Consider the following 23,189-nt stretch of genomic DNA (forward strand, 5'->3'; position numbering starts at 1 on the left):
TCTGTTGCTCTCACCTCTGCATCAAAAATGAACCAGATTAGTAACAAAATCATAGTCTGAAAAATTCTTTCAGAGATCTGAGGATCCAAAGAAACCTAAATGAAATAAACCACATAAAGTAATACATTCTTCACAAGAGAGAAATGATTCTCAACTACTCTCATCTATAGCAGAGAGGATGAAGGTGGAAGGATTTGCCACAGTTAAGACTATAAAGAAACTAGCCAAAATGTTAATGAACTTTTAGTGGCTGCATAAGGGCTTTTGTGACAGATTGGAATTCCAAGGTTCCCCAGCCAGTGAATTTTCGCTTGCAATTCTTTCCCACAAGTCCGCCCCAGGTACTCAAGGTAGTATATCAAAGCTTTGGAGAAGGAACAAATATGGTCCCAAATACAAGTCAAGTGTCCTCTGAATAAATTTCAATATTTCAAACAGAGAAGGATGAGGCATGGGGCAGAAAGCCGAGAGAAACCTTTCCCAAGCATTCTAAATCTACACAGGATGCAGGATAGACAATCTCCAAAGATGGGAAAGTCCAGTAGGGCAGAGAAAACCTCTGAGGATCCAGAAAGCTGGGAGTGGACTGAAAAGCAAAGAAAATTCACCAGACAATGGAATGACATCCTTATAATCCTGAAAGGAACGACAACAAAAAACTCCTTTATTCAGCAAATATGTCTATTGGATATCAAGGCAAAATAAGATGTTTTTATACAGAAAAAACTGAGATAAATTATTTCCAGTAGAGCTACACTTAAAAGAATGCTAAAAAGTTCTTAATGCTGAAAATATATGATGCTAGATGGAACCCAGGTATGCAGAAACGAAGAGCATCAGGATTTGGAAATATACAAAGCTCTATTTTCTTAGAATCTCTCTTTCTCTCTCTTCATCCATCCTTCTATCTATTTATTTATTTTCTTTAAATGATTAACATAAAGATTAGAAATAAAGAAGTACAATTGTCATTTCCCACATATAAGATCATATTTTACTTAGAAAACTCCTATGGAAGCTATACAAGAATAACTTTCTTGAATTAATAAGTGAATTTATCAAAGGTTCCAGAATGCAAGGTCAATGAACAACTGTAATTTTATTTCTATATACTAGCAACGAATAATTGGAAATTTTTAAAAAATGCTGTTTAAAATGACATCAATAACAACAAATACTTAGGAATAAGGCAAATAAAAGATATGCAAGGCTATAAATCCTAGCTGCAGAAATTAGTGAAAACCTAAAATAGATATATCATGTTCATGAATTGGAAGACTGTTTATTGTTAAGATGAGAGTTCTTTCCATATTGTTCCATAGATTTGATGGAATGTCACTGCAAAATACAGCAGGGGTTTTGAAGAAATGGACAAACTAATTCTAAAATTTTATAAGAAAATGCCATATATCTATAAGTGCTAGATTAATATTGAAAAACTGAGAACTAATTACATGTCCTTTGCTACTTTATTTGAAGATTTGCTATAAAATCAAGCCTATACTGAGGATAGAAAATAGATCAGTGGGATAACCTAGAGATTCCACATTTACACCCATGTGGACTCAGTCAATTAAGTGAGGAAAGAAAAAAGAATTTGAACAAGTAGTGCTAGAAAAATTAGATGTGCATAAGGGGAATAAAAATAAACAACTTTGATCACACTCCATTTCCAAGAGGTAATTTAGGATGTATAACAAAGCTAAACCTAAAATATGGAATGATAAACTTTTATAAGAAAATATAGGAGAAAATCTTTATGACCTCAAAGTAGGCAAGATTTCTTGAACAGAACACAAAAAGTGCTAACCATAAAGGAAAAGAAAAACACTATAAATTAGGTAACATCAAAATGATAAATTTTTCCTCCACAAAATACATCATTAAGGAAATAAACAGGCAAGTGAATTTGGGAAAATATTTGCACCTTATATATCTCACAAAAGACTGCACTGAGAATATATAAAGAGCTTCAATATATCAAATATCAAAATACAACTCAATCAAAATGGGCAAAATACTTGGGTACACCACAACAGACGACACATGAATGACTCATAAGCACATGAAAAATTGCCAACATCATAAGTCACCAGAGAAATGTGAATTAAAATCACAATGAAATCCCCTTTCACACTCACTAGCAAGGCTAAAATCTTACAGACTGGCAACACTAAATGTTGATGAAGATTTACAGTAACTGAAACTCTAGCATTTTCTCATTAGAATAGAAATGGTACAATCACTTTGGGAAACTCTTTAGTAATATCTTATAAGGTTAAACAAATACCTAACATACTGCCCAGAATTCTTCTCCGTGGTTTTCACTGAAAGAAATGAAAATATTTGCCTATAACACACTTGTACAAGAATACTCATAGTCACCTTATTCTTAATGACCCCAAACTGGAAATTTCCTTCCATCCAAAGGTGAGTGTATAAACAAATAGTGGTACATTTGTACAATGGAATATGCTCAGTAATTTAAAAGAAGAACCTACTGATATATGCAACAAAACTGGTGAATCTCAATACCATTATGCCGAGTGAAAACACTGAGTCAGAAAAATACCATATGATTCTATTTACATGAAGTTAATCAACAGGCAAAACATATCTTTGGATAACAATCAGGACAGTAATTGTCTCTTATGGGCAGGTGGGAGACTGCTGTCAAAACAGTGGCCTGAGGGAGCTTTCCCTTGTGGGAGAAGTCCATATCTTCTTTTGGATGATGAGTTGCTTTGGTGTTTACAATAGTCAAATCTTATACAAGAGAACACAATATACTTGCATTTTATTGTATATGAATTATAACTCAAAAAAGCAATAATTTAAAAACTCCAGACATGACAAGCAGTGATTAGTAAATCTAAGCAAACTTTCCCTTATAATTTCTTCTTTAAATTTCTAATTAATATTGCCTATACTGTTTGACTTAATTCCTCATTGTGCAAGATTTTGTGTAGTTATGGGAAAGATATCTTTACAGATGTTTAGCTATAAATATTATAAGGCATAAAATATAGAATTTTTTCCTTCACTATATTTCTTGCTACATATTTGCATTCTTAATGTACATCTTAGATTCAATTATTTATACAATTAGTATTGACTCACACATGTACTGTAATACCACTTGTATTTATACCCAATAAACTTCTCTATTTACTAGTTGATACTAAATCTTCATTAGCTATTTTGTTCCTGCTGGAAATTTTGGAACTTGAAAAAATAAAGCTACATGACAAATAGTTGCATTGCCATTAAACAGTCTTTCTTGATCTATTTTTAAAGTGAGGTGTCTGTTTCAGCACTGTGACCAAGATAGTTTTGTTTTCTAAAAAGGAGCATTGAGTTTCTGGCTCCCTCCTCTGCCTCTCTCTAATGGTTCTCTGATACTATATAATATACACAGAAATCATTTCAGTTCATAATTTACTTCAAATAAGGAAATATTGAGTGTGACACCTTACTAAAGAGCAAAAGAATAATTGCCTACTTCTTCATGAATTTTCTTCTTCAATAATTGGAAAATTTTCCATTTTGGTTGACTTTTTGCAATTATAAGTCTATAAATAATTTCTTATACCCTCCATAATTTAAAAAGAAGTTTATTTCAAAGGGCTTGGGGACATGGTAAATTCTCTTGATTTGTAAATGTTGATATTCTTACAATATCAAATTTAACATTTGTAGTGTTAAACATACGAATAAACTAATAACCTTATTTATATGTCTTTGGAGACCCAGATATCAAAGACATGATGAAACATTTCTGTGTTTCTCAGAGAACAGTAGGAAACCTGTTCTCAAATACAGGAGGATGCAATGCAAATAGCAGACACAAGTTCCTAGGGCAAAAAATAGGACCATATTTTTAGATGAAAGTGTAGGTTATTCTTTCTATCAAGTAAAATATTTGGAAAATTACAAGGCATCCTTTTTCTTCTTTATGATTCTACTATGGAAATAATGTGTATCATTGAAAGGCCTTAATCTCATAAGCCAAAAGAAAAAGATGTACAATCACATGGGGTAGAAATAACTAATCCAAATATTTTGGGGCATATCTTTTCCAATTTTGTCTTCTGTGATTGTACCCAGAATTTTTATACACTAAAGTGATTAATAAATCTGTAACATGTAACCGACTACATCACTTGTCACCTATTATCCTTAAAACATTTTGTGCCTCATTTACATCTCAATAGTGAAAGATATGCATCTATTCAACTTCAGGTTTTGTGTATATTTATTGTCATATTTTACAACTCATCTCCATTGTGTTTCTGTGTTTTTCTCCCACAAAATCTTCATTTTTAATGTGACAATGCACCTGGTTTTTCCACCATGACTAATTACAGTTTTTAGATTCCCCTTTGTTTTAGCCTCTAAAAATTATACAAGGAGTTTTTCAATCGCGTCTTTGTACAAACATTTCACATTTGTCATAATATCAGTGGAATTTCTAGGCCAAGAATGTGCTTAATTTTTAAAAGCTTTGAATGATGTTACCAAAGTGGCATCCATAATATTTTTTTATCAATATTATACTTCAAGTTCACTGTATGACTCTTTGATTTTGCTTACAAGAAAAACACTAATGTATTCTACTTCTTTTTTTTTAAGTTTTAAAAGGTATTGGAACTTTGGTGTAGGAATTTTCAGTGGCTCTGAAATCACCCATGAAAAAGTTACCAGTTCAGCTTGTGCATAAGATTTTCACATAAAACATAATTATTTTTCTCCTCCCTGCCTTATGCAGATAAAGTTTTCCCTAGGGAGTTTTCTCGTTGTTGTGGCCTATTATACCTTATCAAGGTACACCTTTTGTAAGATACTAATAAAAAGAAGCTTAAGGACTTTGTAAATCCAGGTTTTGGACCATAGCGGCTCCATAATAGTTCCTAGGTTATCATCAATTATTTATAATAGCATCTAATCAAAAATTTCAGTCATGAATAAGTGTCTCCAGGGGTCATGGTTTTCTTAAATTGATGAGCTTAAAGCAATTTTCCCTGGAGATTCTATTTAGTTTGTTATATGAATGGTTTTAATTGGTTACTTTAAAATGTAGCCTTTCTATTGATATTGGCCTGTCAATTTCCACTCTGTCTCTAGCTCCCATAGTTAAAAGTGCTGTTACGTTAGGGAGGGAGGACTGACCTAGGGGCATAGTTTTCTGCTGAGCTGTCACACTCCCCAGGCCACTCTGTGATGTACTTGAAGCTCCTAGCTCTACAAGCCACTCACATTCTCTCCATCATCTTGTCCTCAACCTGCAAGTTCCTAGAGCATCATGTGGTAACGTTTTCAGCCCTGAATGGTCTGGACAATATCCAACAAAGCTTTCTTTTCCTTTTCTTTTCCTTTCTTTTATTTTCAAACTTATTTAGAGGCAACGTTTTGGAAAATGATTGACTCTGAAATGTGACTGACTGAATTATATGTGCTTTATCGGCTTTCAGAGATTTTTTTCATTCTAGAAGAGCTCATGGGTCACTAAATAGATTTGAGTTAGGTAGTATATCATTAAATATCTATATCTATATCCATATTTGTCTATCTAATCAAATTATAGTATGGTGACCTATCTACACAAATATTATGCACCTTTAATGAAAACATTTTAATCAGTAAAAACTTATGACTTCTTAAAATTATTTAAACAGCTTTTTCACCACAATATTGGTCAAAATAGATCAAACCTGTTACTCAAAGGAAATTGTCATCTAGATCCCTCAAAGGGAAAAATAGTGAAATCAAAAAATCACACTTACCTTTTTGAGTACCAATAACAGCTTCAGCTGATTGATCAACCACACAAGTACTGAAAGTTAAAAAGGTGAAGAGGAAAGTGCTAACAAAAGCTTGTATGTGGCTTTCTGGTCTTTCTTATTCATGGCCTCATAATCATCTTCTCTGGTGCTCTGAGATGGCTAGATCTCTGTGAACTTTTGACTTCCAAAACATTGTAAATATTTTCTCACTGAGGCCTTTTCTGTTTTTAATGTGGGAAATATCTTGTAGTTCTCTCCCCGCTTGGAAGCAAAATACTACTCAAAAACTTCTAGATGATGAGGAACTCTCTTTGGTTTGAAGAATTGATAATTCTCATAACTTTAATTTTACCCTGATAAAATTGCCTTTTTCTGGCAAAGGGTATTGTTGACAAGACTGAAACTAGGCATATAAACAAAAGGGTTCTTGGTGTCTCAGGTTAAAAAGCCACTAATGAATCCCTTGTGTAAGTCACTTCAGCAAGATTCTTGAAGGATGCAACAGTGCGGACAATTCCTTAGAGACATGCAGATTCAACAACAACGTCAGACACACTTTACTTCAGAACAATGAAAGTCAGTTGGTAAGGAACCAATAGATCTCTATTTTGTTGTCATTCTTTACGTCAGCTAAGTGATCATAAAATATCATTGTCTTTAAAAAAAATTATTTATATTAAATTTACTTAAAATATAGATAACCAAAAAAAAGAAAGATATCAATAATTACAAGTTAGTATGCTTACTTTTAATATTTTGAATATATCTTTTCAATCATTTCAGGTAAATGTAACACTGCTTTATATGAAGGAGTTAAAAAAATATAATTGCCCTTGTTTAAGGAGAAAAAGACCCGACCACTGAGAATTTCATATGGTTCAACCTAATGTGCTTCTATATTTGTATTAAAATATAAAATACATATAAATTGACTTATTAGATATTAGACTATAAATATATAATCAATTTCTTGTTTCAATCGCATATATTTCTATGTTTATAGGACTAATAAGTGCAGAAATATATTTTACGTTTACTTTTTCATAACAATATGCCATAGTTATTTTGATGAATTTATGAATATACATCATTTTGAGTGTTTTGCTTTATGTTTCTTTGATTATTCCATGATAATTCCAAATAACTGTAAATTTTAAAATTTAATAATAATTTTCTCTATTATTAAAATGTCTTTATAATAAGTAACCAGATGGTTATACAAAGTTTTAAAATTGATATTTTTCTCATTTTTAAAAATTATGAATAAATTTCACAAAAACATTATTATAAAAATATGTTTATGAAAATCCAAATTCCCAAAGGTAGAATTTCAGTTAGAATCTACTCACATTTTGAAGGCTTGTGTATTACATTATCAATACGCCCTCTAAAATGTAATATATCCCTGTATATACAAAACTCTAGTCCATGGATTACTGCACTTTCTTATTATATATTTCAAGTCATATTAAACAATTTAAATTAAATCAAAATGTATATACAAGGAATGCACAAATCTCAAGTGCACAATTCAGTGAATATTACAGTGAAACCACCGTGTATCAGGTAAGAGGAAAGTGATATAGACGGAAATATAGATCTACACAAGGAATGAAGAGCAACAGAAATTTTAATGACATTGATAAAAGCAATATTTTTATTATTTAAAACTTTTAAAAAGATGATTGACTAGCAATAATATAAAATATATAACAATAATAGCACAAATGCTAAATTGGGAGAAATGGAATCATGTTGTCAGATTCTTATATTGCATGGAAAATGATATAATGTTATTTGAAGTTAGAATGTGGTAAATTGAAGATGTATACTATAAACCCCAAATCAACCACTAAAATAACGAAAAAAGAAAGGGTTATAGTTAGTAATCTATCAAAGGAGAAGTGGTAGATGGAGTAAATCTCCTCCCCATTCCCACCATGCTAAAAGATGCCCATTTCTTAATCCCAAAACCTGTGAATATATTAGCTTAAGTGTCAAAGGAAAATTAAAGTTACAGACGACGTTAAGTTTGCTAATTATCTGCCTTTAAAATAAAGAAATTATCCTGGATTATCTAGGTGGGCTCAAAGCAATAACAAAGATTCTTAAGTGGAAGAAGGAGGCATAAGAAGAGAGTTAGAGGAATATTTGACCAGGGAAAAGTGTTCAGAGAGATACAATGTTGCTGACTTTGAAGATGGAAGAAAGCATCCATGAGTTAAATAATAAAGGTAGCCTCTTGAACCTGAAGAGTCAAGGAAATGGATTTTCCTCTGGAGGCTCCAAAAAGGAAAACCTTGATTTTTAATCCAGTGAGTCTCATGTTGGACTTCTAGCCTACAAAATGGTTAAATGATAAACTTGCATTGTTTCAATCCACTAATTGTGTTATTTGTTACAGCAGTAGTAGGGAACTAACATAAGAGATTAAACCAAAACATAAAAAAAAATCACTTAATTCTAAAGTAGGTATAAAAAAGAGAAAAAAAGGAAACAAGTAATATATGGTAAAAATAGAAAACACTTAAGGAGATGATAGATTTAAACTGGGACATATAAAAATTTCATTAACTGTAAATAGTCTAAATACCCCAATTAAAAGGTAGAGATTATCATATTGGATAAACAAGCAAAACATTACTACATGCTATGTATAATAAATCTTTATTAAACATAAGGAGACAAATAGGATAAAACTAAAATGATAGAAATGAATATAACTTGCTAGCACTACTGAAAAGAAATCTGGAGTGGCTATATTAATATTAGGCAGACTAGATGTTAAATTAAAGTTTACCAGGAATAAAGAGATTCATTTTGTAATGATTAAAGAGTCAGTTTATTAAAATGGAATAGAAATTCTGAGATTTTATACTCTTAATAACAGCATTTCAAAGTATACGATGCAAAAACTGAAAGAATGCAAGGAGAAATAGATAAATATACAACTATAGTAGGATATTTTGATATTCCTCTCTCAATAATTTGGAGAACAAATAAACAGAAGATCAATAAGAATATGGAGGACTTGAGCAACACTTCAATAATAACCGATAGAATGAATAATCAATAGATCAACAAGGTAATTGAGGATTTATAAAACTATAAACCACTGCAACCTAATAGACATCTGCAGAACATTCTACCTAACAATCGCAAAATACACATTCTTTTTGAATGCGTAGTGGATGTTCGTCAGATTAACTATATTCTGAGCCATAAAACAAGTCTGAGTGTAAAAGCATTCAAATTCCACAAAGTGTATTCTCTGACAACAGTGGAATTAAATTACAAATCAAAAGAGAGACCTCCAGAAAAAACTCCAAATATCTATAAACTAAATAACACTTAAAACTAACTCATGTTTCAAGGAATAAATCTAGGGGGAATTGTAAAGACGATGGCTCCACTGGTGAATTATACGAAATATTTAAAGAATTAATGTCAGTCCTTCTCAAAGTCTTCCAAAAGTTTTTAGAGAAGAGAATACTTCTAAATTCATTATTACACCGTTTCCTAAGCCAGATAGAATACGTCAAGTAGAGATAACTACAAGCCAATATTTCTGATGAACATAGATTCAAATATCCTCAATAAAGTACTAGCACACAAAATTCAAGAGCACATGAAAAGGCTCATCCACTATGACCAGGTGGGATTTATCCCTGGGGTGCAAGAATGGTCCAACATGTGAAAATCAATATGTGTTACACCACATTAACAAAATGAAGGATGCACATCACATGATCATCTCTTTAGATGCAGAAAATGCATTACCAAATTCAAACCCTTTCATGATTAAAGTCACTCAACAAACTGACTATAAAAGGAAGCTGCTTCACATAAGAAAGGCAATATATATGAATCTCACAGCTAAGCTTATCCTCAATGACATAAAACAGGAAGATTTTCCTTTAAGATCAGGAACAAAATGCAACTTCTATTCAAAATAGTATTGTAAGTCTTAGCCAGAGCAATTACACAAGAAAAAGAAATTAAAAGGCATCTAAACAGAAAAGGAAGAAGTAAAAATTGTCTCTCTTTGCAGATGACTTGATTTTATATGTAGCAAACCTTAGACTCTATTAAAAACATGTTAGAACTAATAAACAAATTGAGTAAATTTGCAGGATAAAAATTTAATATACAAAAATAAGTTACATCTCTATATACTTAAAATGAACTACCAGAAATGGAAATTAGGCAACAGTTTCATTTATAATATCATCAATAAGAGTAAAATACTTAGGAATAAACTTAATTGAGGAAATCAGAGACGCATATTTAAAACTGTAAAAACCAATGGAAGAAATGAAAGAAGATATAAATAATTGCAAAGACATCCTATGTCCATGGATTGGAAGATTTACTATTGCACAATATCCATACTCCCCAAAGTGATCTGTAGATTCAGTACAATCCCCATCAAAATCCCAATGTCTTTTTTTATAGAAGTAGAAAAACAATCCTAAAATTTATATGGAAACAATTCAAAAGACCCCAAATAGCCAAAGCAAACTTGAGAAAGAATGACAAATCTGGAGCCATCACACTTTCTGATTTCAAAATATATTATAAAGCTACAGTAATCAAATATTATGCTACTGGCATAAAGACAAACACACAGACCAATGGAATGGAATAGAGAGACCAGAAATAAATTCACACATATATGATCAACTAATCTTTGACAATGGTGCCAATACACAACGGGGAAAGAATAATCTCTTCAACAAATATTGAGAAGAATGAAATTTGACCCTTATCTCACACCATATACAAAAATCAATACAAAAGTGGATTAAAGACTTAGGGATAAGACTTAAAACAATAAAAGTTCTACAAGTTTCTTGACACTGGTCTTGGCAATGATTTCTTGGATATAAAAATAAAAGCATAGGCAACAAAAATGCAAAAGTAGACAAGTATGACTACATCAAACCACAAAGCTTCTGCACAATAAAGGAAACCATAAACAAAATGAAAAGGCAGCATACTGAATGCGAGAAAATATTTGCAAACCATGTATCTGATAAGTAATTAATACCCAAAATAAATAAAGAACGCCTGCAGCTCAATAAGAATAAAAACAAATAACGTGATTAATAAATAGTCAAAGGATTTCAATAGGCGTTTTTGCAAAGTAAAGGTACCAATAGCCAACAGGTATATGAAAAGATGCTCAAAATTACTAATCATCACAGAAATGCTAATCAAAACCACAATGAGATATCACCTCATACCTGTTAGGATGGCTAGTAATAAAAAACAAAAGATAACAAGTATTGTCAAGAATGTGGAAAAAAATAGCACCCCTGAATACTGTGTTTGAGAATGTAAAATAGTGAAGCCACTATGATGAACAGTATGGAGGTTCCTCAAAACCTTAAAAATACACCTATCCTATGACCCAGCAACCCTACGTCTGGGTATATATCCAAAAGAATTGAAATCAGTGTTTCAAACAGATATCTTCACCCTCAGGTTTATTGCAGTATTGTTCACCATAGCCAAGATATGGAAGCAAATTAAATGTTTATTGACAGATGAATAGATAAAAAAATGTGGTATAAACATACAATGGAGTATTATTCAGCCTTAAAAATAAAGGAAATCCTGTCATATGATACAACATGAATAAAACTAGAGGGTGTTATGTGAGTGAAATAAGCCAGTCACAAGCACTGCATGATTCCACTTATATGAAATATCTAACACAATCAAACTTGCAGAAGTGGAGAGTAGAATAGTGGTTTCCAGGGGTTTGGAGGAGGGGAAGTGGGGGGGTTTCTGGTCTAAGGGACAGCAATAGTCTCTCTTTTGTATACACAATTTAGTGGACTTAGTATTTTTTTCTGCAGAAACTTCTTCATATTCCTCCATTGCCTGGCAGTGGAGAGGGCTGACTCAATGCATGGGTGAATTTGTTTGGTTATCTGATTAATGTCCAATTTTCAAATAGTCTGAGTTTGAGAATTCCTCATAAGAGCTTTTCCGTCTTTTTTCTAGTAGGATTAATTGTCTCACTTTGGGAGGTCCAGGTATAGAAAAGTTAGAAGTCTGACACCAAGGAGTAGCCTAGAAACCAGTCCTCACTTTTTATCCCTCTTTAAAGATGCTTTATTTGTTAATCCAGAGTATCATGCTTCACCTTTGTAGGTTAATTTTCAGTAAGCCTTGCCTGACAACCAGCAAAATACTGATACTCATTGTTTTTATTTCTTCATTCCAATTTTTAGCTCTTTCCACTCTAAATTGCGTTTTTAAGGGACATTTGCTTCTTCCTTATTGATGCATATTAGAGTGTTAGATTTCTTTATTCAATTACATATTTTAAAAATTACATAGTTTTGCAAGATGGTAAACATAAGTAATTGCAATCTTAGCATAAGTTATCACAAAAATAATGATATTTTTTATTTTGAGTACATAAATTTGTCCAGTTATAAAACTATCAACCTACATTTGTTAAAGATTTTCTTGATCTAAACTTTGTGTGTTTTAAATAAAATAAGTTTTCTTGAGATGTTCCATGAGGTAATTTTGATGATTATGTGTGCAATTCTGGAGAGGCAGTGCCATGAACTATATAAATTACAGGCCAGTTTCAATAACATGAAACAGGATTGAACCCTGGCTCCAACACTTGCTATCTACTTAACATTACCACATCTCAATTTACCAATCTGTGAAACAAAGATTTTAAACCACTCCAGGGGTCTTTGGGAGATTATCCATTTTAAAAAATATAATTTATATACTTATCTATATATGCATATAGATAATATTATAGGGATAGGTAAAGTTAGCCTAAATTGATATCTCAGTAAACAACAGCTTTTGTTAATTTTTTCCATATCTTAAAATATAAATTAAATGCAGCAGGGTAGTTAAATCTTGATTTAAAATCTCTTACAAATATATAGCAGGGCCCAGCCTTGTGGTCAAGTTGTTAAAGTTCCGTGCGCTGTGATTTGGTGTCCTGGGCTTGCGGGTTCTGGGTGTGGACCTACGCCACTCACCAGCCATGCTGCACAGGTGCATCATATACAAAAAATGGAGGGAGATTGGCATAGATGTTAGTTCAGGGCTAGTATCCCTCAAGCAACAAAATAAAAAAAAGAAGAGAAATGGCAACAGATGTTAGCTCAGGGCAAATCTCCCTCAGCAAAGAAAAGAAAATATATATACATATAGACAGAGCATATTTTACACTTGTGATTTTTCTATGATTGTTTTCCTATCAGAAATTAGTATTTTTCTTCAATATAATTATTCTCCATTTTTTCATGGGTTGTGAGGCTTTTGTATTCAATATGTTTGAAGGTAATATATTTAGCATCATTCATTTTCTAGGTCTTATATATACTCGGGTGTACATAAAATAAAGTTTTGCCTTCGTGGCGGATTTTTAGATACAGAATTCAACAAAATGTTAGTGAAATTGGTGGTACAGAAAAGAAAGCTTAAGTTAAAACGGCAGGTAGGAAGACAATTTCTCCAGATTTGGTTTGTATGTTTGTGTGGTGGGAGGAGAAAGAAACAGACAATAATTGGAAATGAGAATTAAATTAAAACCTAAATGAAAAAAAGAAGTGGAATGGAAGAATGAGGGAAAGAGCACTTTTTTACAGAGGCAACAGCAAGTGCAAAATCCTAGAGATATCAGGAGATAAACCAAAGGATGGCCAGGATGCCTTCATCCCAGAAAGAAGGGAGAACACCTACCAGTATGAAAATTTATTTAGTAGTTTTATGAGCTCCCTTGAAAAAATTGATGAACATTTTCTAGTCTTTTAATCTATAAGCCATTTATTTAATGAAAAAATTAACTATCATTTAATTATAATGTTAAATTTGGACTTCCTTTTCAATTATCTTAGATCCCTGTATATTGCAAGCTTGGTTTCCTTGATTTCTTTTAAAATTCTTTTCCCATAATACATAAAAATTTATTTCTTAATATAGCAAGATTTTGAGTTTGGATATTCAAGTTCCATTTTAGCAATTGAATATTTTTGACAATCTTAACAACTTCTTTGTTTCCTCAACTGCAACATACATTTTGACATTCTACTTATAATTTCATATCCTTTTAGAAAAGAGCTTTTCCTCACATTTATTTAAGATGTTATTTATTCTGTATAATCTGTGAATCTTTTAATTTTAAAATTTCAACATTTAATGTGTGTGTGTTTTTATGAATAACCTCCAGAATCCTAGATATCAAATTCTGCTTTCATTTAAAACATGTTTACTTGAACATGTATTTATTTTTGTTTTCTTTACTTTTAAATCATATCATGTTACTTCTTGCTAATGATGCTTTTTAAAAAAATTAGGAATTTTTTAAAAAGGATTTAAAAGGATTTTTTAATAGGATTAATAGTAAGCTAACTACGTTTAGCATATTGTTAATTAAAAAAATATATATGCCTGGAACTTGACCTGCCAAGATTTAGAACTCAATAAATTTTGATTTAATCAATTAAAATTTTCAGTAACATTTAGTTTGGAAGAGTACTTTAAATAAATCATTTTCTTGAAAGTCCAAGAAAATATATGCTAATCTATTTATTTCCCTGGTTGATTTGCACTTGTTTTATTTTTCTTCATTTCAATTTTCTTTGCTAGACTAAAGTAAAATCAGGCTTACATTGACCAGAAAATTATTATCAAGTCTTCTGATTGGAATCTTGGCCTGAAATGCATTTGTTTGGAGGATTACTGGAGTATTCATGAAGTGGAGGATGTTCATTCTGGGTTCAATAAATAAATGTTTGAGAAATTTAACCTGAATAGAGATCAGGTCAACAAGAGGCAAACAGATTTAGAACTTAGTGGTTTACGCTTAGCTTGATATTTTATTTCTGGATGTGAACATTCTCTTACTTCTTTGAGATGAGTGCAATTCTTTTGAAGGAATTACTGAAGGCTTGTCTCACTTGTGTGTTTCTCAAAGTGTAAATGAATGGGTTCAACATGGGAGCGATGGATGTCATTAGCACAGTCACACCCTTATTAATAGCCACTGATTCCTTTGTTGAAGGTTTGATACAGATGAAGATACAGCTTCTATAGGTGATGGAAACCACACTCATGTGAGAAGAACAGGTGGAAAAGCCCCTTTTCCTTTGCAGGGCAGAGGGGAATCTTAGAAGGGTCTTGATGATGTAAATGTCAGACAGAACAACACACATAAGGGTCACAACGAAAGTCAGCACAGCACAGACATTAACCAACTGCTCTATGAGCCACGTGTCTGAGCATATCTTCAAGATAGCAGATGCATCACAGAAAAAGTAATCAGTGACATTGGAGTTGCAGAATTTCAAATTTAGGAACAGAATAAGTGCAGGAGTGTGATGAACAAGCCAGACATTTGAAAGCAGAGGAGAGCCTCCTGCAGACTCTGCTGCTCATGATGGTCACAGAACACAGAGATTTGCAGATGGCCACATAGCGGTCACAGGGCATGGTGACCAAGAGAAAAAATTCTGTTACTCCAAAGATATCAGTAAAAAACACTTGAATATCAAAAGTATTATTATAACACATACTATAATTATAATAACACATACTATATGTAATTGTCCCGTCACCTGTTACTATGTTGTACAAATATCTAAGGATACAAGCAGATGTAAATGAAAGTTGCAATAATTCAAAATTCTGTAGGAAAAAGTTCACGGGTTCGTTAAGGTAGGAGTCCAGTAAGTGAGGCATATGATGGTCAAATTTCCGGTTATATTCAACATGTAAGTGAGAAATAGAAAAATGAAAACTGGAATTTGAAGTTGAGGGTCATCTGTCAGCCCCAACAGGATGAAGGTTGTTATTGTGTGGTTTTTCATTACTGACTACTGAGTTTTATTCAACTTCACATAAAATTTAGAAATATTTTATTTGAATAGAAGGCTATCAAAGCCAGATAGCACGAAACAGTGACTACCAGAGACAGCAAACTAATTAGAATGTAGTTTCTTCTATAAACTAGTAGTTGATATTACCAATATTCTGGTGGGCTTGACTGCTAAATTCTTTGTCTCATTTTATTGTTTTGGCAGTTTTGTGACAGATCTTTAAATGTATTTTAATAAACTATTTTACCATCCCATTTTCCTCTCTTTAAAATTTTAATTAATTAATTAATTAATTAAATTTATTTTGGGGGGAAGATTAGCCCTGAGCTAACATCTGCTGCCAACTCTCCTCTTTTTGCTGAGGAACATTGGCCCTGAGCTAACATCCATGCCCCCGCATCTTCCTCTGCTTTATATGTGGGATGCCTGCCACAGCATGGCTTGACCAGCAAGTGTGTAGGTCTGCACATGGATCTGAACTGGTGAACCCTGGGTAGCCGAAGAGGAACGTGTCAACTGAAGCGCCGTGCCAGTGGGCTGACCCCCCACCATTTTCCTCTTTTATTTCACTGTTTTAATCTATACCCAAGCCTGGATTTTCTCATGTGATTAGACTTGACCCACAATGTGTTGTGCTTTAACAAAATTATGATTTTTGTCTTACATCTAAAGTTTCTTCTTTATTTCAAAGGTGAGCATTTAAAGGTAATAATTTGTTTTGTTGTTCCTTGAAGGATTAGTCATGATAAAACATAAATATGTAACAACTAATCTGGGCTCCATCAGGCTTTGTTGATCCATCTGTAACTTATATTTTACATTTTGCCACTAAGACCAAGCATGTGCTTATGTCGTTTGGTTTTGTTTTGTGTTTTAATGGGCAACTTCCACATTGTTGGGTTACTCCTCTGACTCTCCTTTTGTTTCTCTGGACATGTGTAATTGACACTCAGTGTCCACTGGATACACAAGGCAGAGAATATTTCACTGCACAATTTATTTGCTACAAGTGAAGAAACGTTTGGCCTAACAATATACAGCTGGAAAAACCCATGTATTTCTTTTATGCTTTCAATCTGTTCAGTTAAGCATGGAAAACGCTTTCGCACCATGTTATCACCACGACTAAGTACAGAATCGAATTTAAAGTGCTAAATATCCTCTCCATGCACCTGGCTTTACTCTCTCACTCAGTCTTAGCTGGGGTGGCAGCACCATGTTAAGAGCAGACCTTCTGTAGCGAGATCTCTATCATTCTACAGCTGGCTTTCCCAGCCAACATCTGTTTGACCTTGGGCAAACTTCCCAATCTCTCAGGTCTTCAGTTGTTTAATCTATAAAATGGAGATAACCATAGGATCTACCATATATACTTAAAATCATAAGAAGAAGTAATATATTTACAATGAAATCTGATGCATGGTGTGTGCTTCATATATGTCAGCTGTTATTTTCTGGATTCCCACAGATAATTCATGTGATATGAGCTCAAAACTACAAAATCCTAAATGGGACTTATGCTTTGTGTAACCATTATCCTCTTCTTTCTACTTTACGTTCCTTACAATAAAAAGAATAAATTGTATTTGTTGAGAATTTACCATGTGATAAGTCTTGTAGTAAACAATTCACATGGGTTATCTATCTGGGAAATAAAAAAAAATCTCTCTTCCTATCTCCCTCCTTCCACATCCCATCCTTCCTTCCCGGTCTCCCAAATGACCGATAAAACTGTTTGTTTGTGATTTTCACTTTGAGCATCACTTCTACTGGAAAGTCATCTAAAACTCACTTGTCCGTGTTAACTGCTCCTCATTTCTGTCCCCATAACAGATAATTGTTACTTCTGTCTCAGCACTTAATCTGAGAAAGTAAATTTGTTGAAATCAGAGACTGTTGCGTTTTTTACTGGGATAGCTACCAAAACTAACAATCTTAGATTTAGAGTCAATGGTAAGACATGTTGTAAAAATACCTATAAATCTTACTCATTTGCTTACATGTTCAAACCTATCTTCTGTCCTATTTGGGTTTAATCTTGAAAGTGCTTTGTCACTGATTTTAATTATTTAAATTTTATATATATTCCTGTGTTTAACATTGAGAAGTTTTTCTTTTTTTTTTGGACTTGAAACAGCAGTTTTGCTAGTGGATAAAGTCATGCATACCAGGAAACTCTCACCCTCTTTCCTTATGTTATTACCTTCCACGCTGGCCAAACTGTTAACTGGCATCTCTTCTTTGCTTTAGCTGTCAAGTATATAAGTACTTGTATGTTTGTTGGTGGCTATTTTTGTTTCTTGAGGAAAGTGTGAGTCAGATTTAAAACTAGAGGTCAAGGAATTTGCACATCTGAATACATAATTTTTCACATGTTATTCACCTTAAAATATATTATAAATATTTTACATCTATATAAGATAAATGTATTTAATTTAATTCCATTTAGTTTCAACCCAATGTATTTGTATAACTTCAGTTTTTGAATCCCTCTTTATTTTTTAAAATTGTCATTATTTACAAATTTGATGTATATTGAAATAGTTTTATGAATGTATCACAAGTTTTAAATCAATTTCCAACACACTTTTATATATCTTCTTGTTTTCTACAATTGCGAAAATGCCTGAAAAAAGCATCTTTTAATAAAAACTATTGCATGATTTCATAATAATTCCTGGAAATAAAATTTCAAGGAAAGAGGAAGTATCTGTTTTAGAACTTTTGTCTACATTTACCAAGATATCATTATAAACTTTGTATCACGTTTTCCTTCATATCACTGTGTGACTGTGTAATTGTATCCACACTGAAATTGCTGCAATATTTCATGCCTCTTTTTTCCAGATTATTGACACTTTTATTTGTTACAGGTTTTGGGGCCGTTGGCTCTTAACTCACTTAGCACTTTACACATGGAATAGTCACCTGTTCGGTCTATACTTAAGGCTTTCATTCTTGTCTTCTGCAGATAAATATTTTTCCCCTAAATTTTCCATTTGTGTCTCTTCAATGTATATTCTCACAACATTTGAAAACCAGAATTTAAGAATTCTTCTTGCTTTGGCTTAATAGTCATTCTGCAGTTTTTCCTTGGCTAGCACACTTAGTCCTACTAACATGCACAAATAGCTTTTAGTTCTGAACTGGTATCTCCAGGATTTGAGTGTCTTTTTCATAAATGAAAGGGAAACACTTTGCTTTTCAATTTCTTAGCAAAACTCAGTTAGCTTCTTATCTGGTTTATTCCTCTAAAATATTCACTTTCTTCAGAGATTAGGGCAGGATCATCTCTCACTGTATGACCAGTTACTACAGCTAAACCCCAAGGTTACTGTCACCATCATTGGAAAGGAAAGACAAAAATGATTTTTTGAAGAACATTGATGTTCCTAGGAACTGTAGGGACATGCCATAATAACCAAAATAGATAATTTTAATTAAAGCAAAGGATACTCCTGTCAGTCTTTATACCTTCCTTAATTCATTACTCCTCAATCCAGTGGCTCCTGGGGCTATCCATGGTAACACACTCTTTCCTGCACCCTCTGGGTGGTAGCCCTTGTTCCAAAATATTCTTCACTTATTCCATTCGTTAATAATCCTAGTTTTTTTTTTTTTTAACTTTAGTTCTTTTTTTTTTTTGAGGAAGACTAGCCCTGAGCTAACTGCTGCTAATCTCCACCTTTTTGCTGAGGAAGCCTGGCCCTGAGCTAACATCCATACCCATCTTCCTCTACTTTATATGTGGGAACCTACCACAGCACGGCTTGCCAAGCAGTGCCATGTCTGCACCTGGGATAGAATCTGCGAACCCCAGGCAGCTGAAGGGAAATGTGTGCGCTTAACCGCTGCACCACCACGATGGCCCCAATAATCCTAGTTTTTAAGAGGTAAATTTTAAGAAAGTAGTTTGCATCTTTCAAAGATTTTTTTATTTTAAAAGTGTACAAGGAGAGGGGCCATCCCTGTGGCCAAGTGGTTAAGTCCATGTGCCCTGCTTCAGCCGCCCAGGGTTTCACTGGTTCGAATCCTGGATGCGGACATGGCACTGCTCGTCAGGCCATGCTGAGGCCGCATCCCACATGCCACAACTAGAAGGACCCACAACTAAAAATACGCAACTATGTACCCGAGGGGCTTTGGGAGAAAAAAGGAAAAATAAAAAAAATAAAAATAAAAAGTACAAGGAGAACTAATTTTGTCAACATTATCACTTGAGTTGTCATATCAGGTGATTTTAAAGTAGAGAAATTTTTTTTTCTTTTTAAAGAGGAAAGTGAGAGTGTGGCAGAGATAAGTTCTCACTGCATATAAATTCACAGTGCCTTTATGTAAACTATACAACCAGCATTCAAAAAATACAACTCAGAAAGTTCTGTAGATCTTTATATAATAATTCAAATATTAGTTACATCTGATTTGGGTAAATCATATCAAATTTGCTTCTCAGAGAAAAATGACATATAGATGTACCAAAGTTGAAAGTGGATGAAATGGCCACTGTACTTACTCTTTTTTTTTTTTTTTTAAAGATTTTATTTTTTCCTTTTTCTCCCCAAAGCCCCCCGGTACATAGTTGTGTATTCCTCTAGTTGTGGCATGTGGGACGCTGCCTCAGCGTGGTCTGATGAGCAGTGCCATGTCCGCGCCCAGGATTCGAACCGACGAAACACTGGGCCGCCTGCAGCAGAGCGTGCGAACTTAACCGCTCGGCCACGGGGCCAGCCCCACTGTACTTGTTCTTTTGAGAGTTAATAATAGCTTTACCTGACTCTTTAACAAGCGTCCTAAAGGCTAATTTGATGAAGAGGATCTATTAGAAAAGGTTTGTGTGGGATCTACTTGGTTCTCAGCTTGTGATTCCGCTTACCCTGACTGGTGCTCTGGGAGGGCCTACAACTCTGAGTTTTTTCATTTTCAACACAATGAGATTTTCAAACCAAGAACTTTGGTCCCCTTGATGCCCAGGAAATAGTTTCTAGCTACCTCTTGGTTGGAGGTAAAATGTTCAACTATTTCCCCATCTTGCCTTGAAATCGATATTCTGACTTCTATGGATAGAGTAAAAGACTTTTACACTATTAAGATATATATATTTGGTTTATTTGCTAAACCTGAAACTAAATAAAAAATAAGTGGGTCCTTGGTGACCTGGGTTCAAACGTCACTAATGAGTCCACTTTGTAATGAACTCAGGCAAAATTTCTGGAAGACACAGGTGTGGTGACAGTGTCCTTAGAGACACAAAGATGCATCATTAGCAACAGACACGGGTCAAGATACAACAGTAAAAAACAGGCAGCCAAGAAGTAGTACGCCTTTCCTGCATCTCTTCCTTCTCATCTGTGGAAGCTGAATGATCACAACTCTATCCTACCGGCACTTATTCTTAGACATTAAAAGAGATAAGAAAACAGGAAAATGTTAGGAAACTCAAAGAAAGTGACAATTCTTTTTAACATTCTAAATAAACATATGAATAGTGAAAAAATAATAATTATATTTCCATCTTCCCTTTTCAGCACTTCCTATGATGTGCTCATATATGGATTCATGTAGATAGTTTCCTTATAATTCATGTAAAGATATATTTTCTTTCTTTGCTGTTTGTTTTGTTTTCTTTTTAATTTTCCTTCTTTATTTTTATTGCAGTCACATTGGTTTACAACATTATATAAATTTCAGGTGTACATTGTAATAAATTTCGAATTCTGTGTAGATTACATCATGTTCACCACCCAAAGACTAATTACAATCCATCACCACACACATGTACCTAATCACCCCTTTCTCCCTCCTGCCTCCACCTTTCCTCTCTGGCAATCACTAATCCAATCTCTGTTGCTATGTGTTTGTTTGTCAATGCTTTTATCTTCCACTTATGAGTGAGATCATATGGTATTTGAATTTCTCCCTATGGCTTATTTCACTCAGCATAATACCCTCAAGGTCCATCCATGTTGTCACAAATGGCTGGATTTCATCAATTCTTATGGCTGAGTAGTATTCCATTGCGTATATATACCGCATCTTCTTTATCCATTCATCCCTTGATGGGCACCTAGGTTCCTTCTAAGTCTTGGCTATTGTGAATAATGCTGCAATGAACATATGGGTTCATGTATCTTTATGCCTTTGTGTTTTCAAGTTCTTTGGATAAATACCCAGTAGTGGAATAGCAGGATCATATGGTAGATGTGTTCTTAATTTTCTGAGGAAACTCCATGCTGTTTTCCATAGTGGCTGCACCAGATTGCACTCCCACCAGCAGTGTATAAGTGTTCCCTTCTCTCCACACCCTCTCCAACACATATGGTTTCCTGTCTTTTTAATCTTACTCATTCTGACTGGAGTGAGGTGATATCTCCTTGCAGTTTTGATTTGCATTTCCCTAATAGCTAATGATGTTGAAGATTTTTTCATGTACTTTTTGGCCTTCTATATATTTTCCTTAGAAAAATGTCTGTTCATATCTTTTGCTCCCCCCTTTTTTTTTTAAGATTGGCACCTGAGCTAACATCTGTTGCCAATCTTTTTTTTCTTCTTCTTCTCGCCAAAGCCTCTCAGTACTTAGTTGTATATTCTAGTCGTAGATCCTTCTTGTGGCGCTATGTGAGACGCCACCTCAGCATGGGCTAATGAGTGAGGCCACGTCTACGCCCAGGATCTCAAGTGGCAAAAACCTGGGTGGCCAAAGCGGAGCATGCAAACTTAAAAACTCGGCCACAGGGCTGGCCCCTTTTGCCCATATTTTAATTGGGTTGTTTTTTTGTTGCTGTTGAGATGTATGAGTTCTTTGTATATTTTGGATATTAACCCCTTATCTGATATATGGTTTGCAAATATCTTCACCTAGTTGTTAGGTTGTCTTTTGTTTTGTTGATGGTTTCCTTTGCTGTGCAGAAACTTTATAGTTCGATGTAGTCACATTTGTTTATTTTTTCTATCATTTCCCTGGCCCAGTCAGACATGGTATTTGAAAAAATGCTGATAAGAATGATGTCAAATAGTGTAGTGCCTATGTTTTCTTCTAGAATTTTCATGGTTTCAGCATTTACATTCAAGTCTTTAATCCATTTTGAGTTGATTTTTGTGCATAGTGTAAGATAATGGTCTACTTTCATTCTTTTGCATGTGGTTGTTCAGTTTTCCCAACACCGTTTATTGAAGAGACTTTCCTTTCTCCATTGTACATTCTTGGCTCCCTTGTCAAAAATTAGTTGTCCATATATGTGTGGGTTTATTTCTGGGATCTCGATTCTGTTCCATTGCTCTGTGTGTCTGTTTTTGTGCCAGTACCAGGCTGTTTTGTTAACTATAGCTTTGTAGTATATTTTGAAATCATGGAGAATGACACCTCCAGTCTTGCTCTTTTTTCTCGGGATTCCTTTGGCTATTTGGGGTGTGGTGTTCTTACATATAAATTTTAAGATTCTTTGCTCTATTTCTGTGAAAAATGTTGTTGGAACTTTGATAGAGATTGCATTTGCATTGACTCTCTAGATTGCTTTAGGAAGTACAGACATTTTAACTATGA

At 33.6% G+C, this 23,189-nt stretch overlaps 1 pseudogene; it reads right to left on the reverse strand.

Moving 5' to 3' along the window:
- Nucleotides 1-14,674: 14,674 nt before the first annotated feature.
- On the reverse strand, nucleotides 14,675-15,640 carry LOC103551512 (olfactory receptor 6C2-like; annotated as a pseudogene).
- Between the last annotated feature and the right edge of the window lie 7,549 nt (nucleotides 15,641-23,189).

Source organism: Equus przewalskii, chromosome 5 (assembly GCF_037783145.1).
Source record: "Equus przewalskii isolate Varuska chromosome 5, EquPr2, whole genome shotgun sequence".
Lineage (NCBI taxonomy): Eukaryota > Metazoa > Chordata > Mammalia > Perissodactyla > Equidae > Equus > Equus przewalskii.